Source organism: Glycine max, chromosome 13, assembly GCF_000004515.6.
Source record: "Glycine max cultivar Williams 82 chromosome 13, Glycine_max_v4.0, whole genome shotgun sequence".
In the NCBI taxonomy this organism is placed as follows: domain Eukaryota; kingdom Viridiplantae; phylum Streptophyta; class Magnoliopsida; order Fabales; family Fabaceae; genus Glycine; species Glycine max.
Window position 1 is genome coordinate 6,515,600 of NC_038249.2, and position 8,367 is coordinate 6,523,966.

An 8,367-nucleotide genomic window follows, 5' to 3' on the forward strand; every position below is an offset into this window, starting at 1 on the left:
CTTTAATCAAATGTGCAAATATGACTTCAATTTATGTTATCTTCTCTTTTTAGATTCTTATGTCTTTTTTATGCCTTTTTATATTTTTATCTTTTTGTGGTCGACAAGGGCATTTCCCTTTGCTCCTACGTATTCCTCAATTGTGATGAGAAAATCAGACCTACGTAGTTCTTTTGTGAACAAAGCATTTTGGTTAAGTTATTTTTTAGTTTTTATTGAATGAAAGGTCATTTAAGGCGTTGGACCATTAGACAATCTTTCGATTCTCTTGAAAAGTGAGAAAACATTAAGGCATTGGACCATTAATGATTTCTTTATTTTTGAAAGAGGTAACAAAGTTACATATTGATTTTAGGCTTTTTAGAAATCTACACTTAACCAATAAAAGCGGAAAAGACCATTTCAAGGCGTTGGACCTTTGAAAATGGCTTTTTTAGGCGATGACAAAAGTTTGGTTTATGAATTGATTTTAGCCTTAGTTTCACTTTGGTTATTAGTCGATTCGATTTAAGAAAGAGAAATCCCAAAGAAAAACGTCCGATTGATTTTTTTGATTTATTTTACTAAAAGATATTTTTGATTATTATATTATTATTTTACCTCTTTTTGGTTTCCAACGTGGTTACGGCAAGACCGAACGGTCGAATTTCATTTTAACAGAAATTAATGGATGTTACAATTCAAATGATCGGTGGAAATTTATTTTATTTTTTTGATTAGGCGAGAAAATGACTTAAGTAAATGACTAAAGCACGTTAAAAACGGAAGAAAAGAAAACTGAAAGTAAACGAAATTATAGTGAAAGTACACAAAACAATTAATGAATTGAAAGTCTCGGACTCGAAAACTTACCCGTTGAAGAACGAAGAACAAATGAAGAACGGATGAAGAACGGTGAAGAACGACGAAGAACGATGAAGAATTTCCATAGAATCACTTATGGAGGCGTTATGGAAGCACTTCGACTCGATTTTGCTTCACGAAAACATGTTTTTTTGCCCAAAATAGCCGAAATGCATAGCCAAGGGGTCTTGAACATTTTGAAACAGCTCCCCCCTCCCCTATTTATAGGAAAAAAGGGAGGTGCTTGCCGCCCAGAGACTTAATGAAGAAGATTTCTAAGCGCATCCGAATTACTAAGTTCACCCCCCTTTTCGTATTTTAAGGAAAAGTTACGGAAGTGTTTCCGATTTGATTTTCATCTTTTTTTCTCTTCCCTTTCACCAAGTTAAGTGGAATATGCTTACCCAAGATTTTCGAAAATTTTACGGAAGCATTACGGAAGCCCCGAAAACCATTTTTTAAAAACGTGGAGGAGCTTGCCGCCCAGTTGCTTCCTCCTTAAGCAACCCAACTTCCAAAATGTTCCAGAAGGGCCTAGACTTGAATTGCTATTCACACCCCTATCTTGATAAGTTCACCCCCCTTCTTTGCAGATTCTTTTTCCGTAACGTTACGGAACCTTACGGATTATGTAACGATACTTGTTTTATTTCCGTAATGTCACAAAACTTTACGGATTACGCAACCATCTCCCTTTTTTTATTTCCGGAATGTACGGAACCTCACGAATTGTGCAATAATGCTTTCTTTTGATTTCCGGCATATCACGGAACTCCACAAATTGTGCAATGATGCTTTCTTTTGATTTCTGGGATGTCACTGAACTTCACGAATTGCCTAACGATGGGTGCCAAGTACCTCAAAGTGGTCAAACGAAAGTTTCATGCCACCAAACAATGGTCCCCGGACGAAATTAGGGTATGACAGTTGCCCCTCTTTACTTGTCTTTTATAGCAGATAAAAGGGAAGTAAAGATAAGACACTAATTTCGTTCCTCTCGGTTGAAGAAAGTCGCGGGTGACCATAAGATATCTTCGCATGCAACTGACTCGTTGTCCCTGGATGACAAAGGCACAGAATTCGTCTATGCGCGTTTACCACCCAACTTGCTGCTCTTGAGTGATAAAGGTAAAAATGCGGGACCAACTGGTTCCCGCATGTCATCGGCCCGCTGCCTCTGGATGACAAAAGGTGCAGAAGACGACGTTAGTCTCTGCGTGCTATCATGCTTTGAGTCTTAGAGATAGCAAAAGAAAGTTTAAACGGATAACCACTCGGGTATCTCCGCATGTCACGTGACTCCAGTGTCAGTATGACAGAAATTGTGGGGCGGCCGACAAAAGCGAGGCTCTTGCTCCTACGTATCCTCAATGAGGAACTCAGACCTACGTAGTTCTGGATAACTTGTGAGACTAAAAATAGTCTCGGTGTTTTCTTCACTAAAATGCAAACATGCTTTACTAAAGAGAGAAAACTTCCAACTAATTAGAGCAACATATGCTTTTCGGATGAAAAACAATGTGTCTACCGGGGAAGGGAAGTATACTGATGAAATCTTCTCATAACCATAAATGAGATTTTGGATGTTAGCATTTCGCTTCTAAATGAGCATTTAGAGGAAACACTGGGTTCAACAAAAATAGAAGAAAATCACTCAAAGTGTATCAATCTCACACGGGTAAGTGTTTCATCCTAATTCCGAACCATAGATATGCCATGACTTGATTTTGCAAATTATTTCCTATCAAATCAAAGATTACATGCGTGATCATGGATCAATAGGACTTTTTCTTGGGAATGGTGTTTATTTGGTGGGAACTTTGGCTTTGAGTGTTTTTGACTTTTTCCTTTTCTAATTTTGTTTAGTGTGAGGTGAACAAATCACCGACGCACTGGATTTAGGTTGGCAATCAAAGGGAGAGGACCACTTTAGGTCGTGGTTTCCTTTCTTTTACTTGGTGACAATTTTGTATTGTTTAGATATTGTCTGATCCAAAGACTTTTCTGCATATTTCTCCTATTTTTATTCCGATCTTTGATCGGGGATTTTCTTTCTTCTTCCTTTTTTTTTGCTTTCTCTCCCTCTTTTAATTGGGAATTTTCTTTCTTTTTGCTTTCTCCCTTTCTTTGATTAGGGATTTTCCTTCTTTTTGCGTTTTCTTCTAAGGGCAAGGATTGATATTCTCACCCTGGGTCAAGGTTTAAGGTAAGTTGGGATTTTGGCTTAAGGCTTGTAGCACGGCTGGATATGATATATGTCAGGGTTTGGTTTAGTTCAAGGATAAAAGGGGTGTCCCACATTATTTCCATGACACAAATGCAACAATGATGATTTGGAAATTGTATGCAAAACTAGTCACGCATGCACCTATGCGGACACTCAAGTGTCAAACTTTTATATGGTCATGTGATGCTAGGGCTCAGGATTCATTTCCTCTATTTAAGTCAACCCAGTGTTTCCAAAATATGTTCTTTTATCAATTTGTGCATTCATCCGAGTCTATTTTTGGGTGTTCAGGAAAATTTTCACAGCATTCACCCTTCAGATGTATACACATTTTTTTCAAAAACTGGTTATGATCGGTGAATCTTTTTCAAAGAAAAGATGGAAGTCATCTCTTTTCAAAAGCATGTTTTTCAGCTAGACAACTTATTTTTCTTATTATTTTCTCTTTTCCTTCCTTCTTTTTCTTTCCTTACTTGCTCTCTTTTCCTTTTCCTCTTTTTTCTTCTTTTTTAAGTTATTTATCATTTGTTCATTACCTCTCTCTTCTTTCTTTCTTTTTTTTCTTTTTTATTTCTTTTTCCATGAGGTATTTTGCTACCTAAACATATGTATATTTTTGTGAGGTATTTTGCTATATACATGCGTGTCCAAGGTATCTTGCTACCTAAACATACATATATATGTTTTGTGAGATATTTTTGCTATATACATGCATATCCAAGGTATCTTGCTACCTAAACATACATATATATGTTTTGTGAGATATTTTTGCTATATACATGCACATCTAAGGTATCTTGCTACCTAAACACACATACATATATTTTGTGAGATATGACTACCTTCTGAGCTTGTGCTTGTTTTATTTAAATTCCTAGGATCATGAGCAACTAGGTGCGTCCTACTATAAAAAGTGATTAAATAACAAGCATAGATTCAAAAGGTACTAGGTTGCCTCCTAGTAGCGCTTCTTTAACGTCTTGAGCTGGACGCTTGATGACTTGTCGGTCACGGACTTAGTACTTTGCTTACCTTAGGCAACGCTCTAACCTTATTGTGGATGAGCTGAGGTGAACTCTAGAGGTGGTGGCGGTGCGTCTGTTGCCCGCTGCCGACCATCCCCAGGCTGTTGTGGTGTTTCGCCCTTCGCCTGCCTGGGGGGCAGTACTTCTTGATGAAAGCTCGATTAGTAGGGGGCCTGATGACCTTGCTGGGGGCGACAGGCACTGATAGAGGCCCGTAATTAGAGCTGGCAACTCCAAGACCCTGTTGGCCTTCTTCGGGTCCACTGGGCGTCTTGTGGGCACGATCCCTCCAAACAATAGATGACATTAGAAATCAGTTGGGGGACGTGCATACTTACCTATGTCACGATGGCATGACCTTGCTAGGGGGGACGGGTACCCTGTAGGATTGACAGAGGCCCGTAACCAGAGCTGGAAACCCCAGGGCCCTGTTGGGCTCCTTCGGGTCCACTGGGTGTCTTGTGGGCGCTACCCCTGCAAATAATAGATGACATCAGAAATCAGTTGAGCGATGTGCATACTTACCTATGTCATGATGGCATGACCTACTGATACTTCCGCAGGGGGAGATCGGCATTGCAGTCACTGGGCAGAATGTTCCTAAGTAGCAACGTCATCCATATCTGTCTAAGAGTGGTCATGTTGGTGTGCATGATCCGTACTCGTCTCTTTGCACCAACACGGGTGAAATCTTGTCCCGGTATGCATAGTAGCTGCGTGATAGCCTCCCTCTCTGGTTGTGCTAGCACAGTTGGTCGCCCTCCAATATCAGGGAGTGACGCAAGAACTGATAAAAGGAAACTATCGGTCCCTTAACCGGGAGCGCAAGTCTCGGTTAAGCATTAAGAGAAGAGGACTTTAAATTCTCTTAAGGTGTGGCTATGGAGCCCACTGAAAGTGAGGACGCATAGCCCTCTAAAGGCGAGGACATGTAGTCCTCTGAAGGTGAGGACGTCTAGTCCTCTGAAGGTGAGGACGTCTAGTCCTCTGAAGGTGAGGGCGTGCAACCCTCTGATGGTGAGGATGTGTAGTCCTCTGAAGGTGAGGGCGTGCTGCCCTCTGAAGGCGAGGACATGTAGTCCTCTGAAGGTGAGGATGTGTAGTCCTCTGAAGGCGAGGACATGTAGTCCTCTGAAGGTGAGGGCGCGTAGCCCTCTGAAGGCAAGGACGTGTAGTCCTTTGAAGGCGAGGACGTGCAGCCCTCTGAAGGCGAGGGCGTGCAGCCCTCTGAAGGTGAGAGTACTAGTACCCAAGGGTCCTCCCTTATGAGAAAGCATGAGATTGACTCATTGAGAGGGCCGGTCATCCCAAATTCAAAAGATTTGGACATTAGATGTAGGAAATCTATGCAGTTAACATGATTTTTAGGGATGCAGATGCATGCAACCTTTGTCGTGAAATTTGGTAAATGCAGACTTCATATGAAACAATGCAATGTAATGGAAGGTTGTACAATGTTCATGACATTCTTTCCCTATTTTATGATTTTGATTTTGATTTAATTTTTTTTTGGAAACCACAGATTAACTGTCCTTTTGAAATAGGTGATAATTCATGCGACCTTATCCTATCTTTTGCAAATCTCTCCGGGAACTCCCTCAGAGTGTATATTCTGTTTGATTTAGTCACTTGACCGTTTTGGAGTGACGACAATGAAGTCGTTTGATGTTTAATCAATCCATTGAAATTCCAGGATTTGTCCCCCTTTTTTTTTTGTTTAAAAAAACATCGATGGGTGAGAACTTTTGATCTGCCCCTATGTTCAGTTGAGGCTCATGCACGATGCCCCTCATTGCCCCATTGCCCCAGTGTAAGGCTTTGAGGTACCAATCTTTGTCCTTCGTCATGACCTTATAGTAGGGAACCTATTGGGTGAGAGCTTCTAATCTGCCCCTAGGTTCACTTAAGGTTTATGCTTGGTGCCTTTCATTGCCTTAGTGTAAGGCTTTGAGGTACCAATCGTTTGTCTTTCGTCATGACCTTGTAGCAGGGAACCTATTGGGTGAGAACTTCTAATCTGCCCCTAGGTTCGTTTGAGGTTTATGCATGGTGCCTTTCATTGCCCAGTGTAGTGCTATGAGGTAACCATCGTTGTCTTGTTTTCACAACCTCGTAGTGAGGAAGAACGAAAGAAGCAGTTGATTCTTGCAAAAAGAATTTTCCAAGGACAAGAAATAGTTGAAGGATTTTTTTTTTCAGTTGATGGATTAAGTCAAATGACTCCTATGTAGAAGCAAGATGTTTTGATGATGCCAAAGGATCAAGTGCTTCTAAATTTTATTCAAGACAAGAATCCAAGAATCCAAGAAAATCAAGATATATGATCAAGTTGATCTCTAGAATCTTAGGAAGAAGTTTCCAAAGCAAAAGGTTTGGCCAAAGAATTCTATCTAAATCATTTTAAATTGAGATTTACTCTCTGGTAATCGATTACCAGCAGCTGAAAATGTTTATCACAGTCACTAAAAATTTGAATTCAAAATTTATAATGTGTAATTGATTACGCATGGATGGTAATTGATTACCATCAGTTTATTGAACATTTTAATTCAAATTTTAAAGCCTGTAATCGATTACACAAGTCTTGTAATTGATTACCAAAGGGGATTTTCAGAAAATAATTTCCAAGAGTCACATCTATTCAAATGTTTTATGAATGGCCATCAAAGGTGACTTAGAAACACGAATTTAAAGAGAGTTTTCAATGCCCAAAAAGTTTTATCCTCTCAAAAGATTAAGAGTTTTTCTGAACTGAACTGTCTTATCCTCTCAAAAAGATTCCTTGGCCAACCACTTGCATATTCAATAAGGAATTTTGATTGATCTTCATTGTACAATCTATCTCTTTTAAGAGAGATTTCTTCTTCTCTTCTTCTTATTTCTGAAAAGGGATTAAGAGACCGTGGGTCTCTTGTTTGTAGAGGATTCCTGAACACAAGGGAAGGGTTGTCCTTGTGTGGTTCAGACTTTGTAAAAGGAGTTTTACAAAGAGAGTGGACAATCTCAAGTGGGTTGCTTGAGGACTGAACGTAGGCACGGGAAGTGGCCGAACCAGTATAAATCAAGTTTGCATTCCTCTCTTCCCTTAAACTTCTTTTATTTATTTCTATTTTATCTTTTGCTTTACAGAAGTTTATTTTGAATTGTCTTTTGAGTAATTCATGTTAAGGGTGCATTGTTAATCGAAAAAGAGAGAGTGAAAGCTTAATTGGGGAATAGTCTTTGTATCTTAATTCAACCCCCCCCCCTTCTTAAGATAACCAAGGCCATTTGTCCAACCCTATTCTTGATAACTCACTTCTCTCTAAAAAGACAAACTTTTCAGAATGATAAAATGAGGTCACATGAACGTCTATATTTTTACTTGAAAACACAGTCAATCAAATGCTTTTTTTTATTTATATTTTGAAACTTATTTTTGCTTTACTTGTCGTTTTACGGCACCCTCACTAACGTGTGGGACGAGTAATCTCTTATTGAACGGTCTTGGAAGTCAACACTTAGGAGCGCAGGTCACTTCAAAATTGCCCCGTGTGTGGCATCTCTTGTCAATGTTAGGATTCACAAGCGATTCTCCTCAAATTTCAGCCAGCCCGCATCAATTGGACCTTTGCACCTTTCGCTTTGAGGTCATACAGTGCTCAATGGAATGCCCCGTGGCTTCTCCATGACAAGCACACGTTGCGTTCGAGTCGTATCCTCAGAAAAATGGAGGTTGAGGAAACCTAGCAGGGGTTATGACTACCATTGCATTATCGAGTGGATATGGGAGCAAGTCAGCATAGGACACCAGAATTGGGGTGAATTCTACAGGTTTTTTTTTCGCTGCAAAACTCATTTCTTGGTTGGTGTTTCGGTTTGTGCTAAAGGTGGTGTTTAGCATTGGTCATGTGGTAGGTGGGTTTTGTGGTTTGATTTAGGGATGGCCTTTGTGGATAACTGGGTGGTGGGTAAGGAGAAGGGTTGTTATTGGCTGAGTAATGACATTGTTTGGCCGGTGGGAAGTTTCCATGTAGGAACGACAATCGCAGCATGGGTTTCTCCTTCATCTCACCCTCTTCATTTGCCTCAGTTTTCTCATTCGTCCAAGTAGGATGATTAAATTTTCCTCTTTCTCTGTTATTGGGGGCGCTACTTGAGCTGCCAGATCCCTCCACCTTTGGGCATCTTCCTTGAAGGATTCATGCTCTTTTTTTCACATGTTCTATAGTTGCATCCTATCCGAAGCCATATCAGAATTGTATTGACACTGCCTAATGAAGGCAACCATTA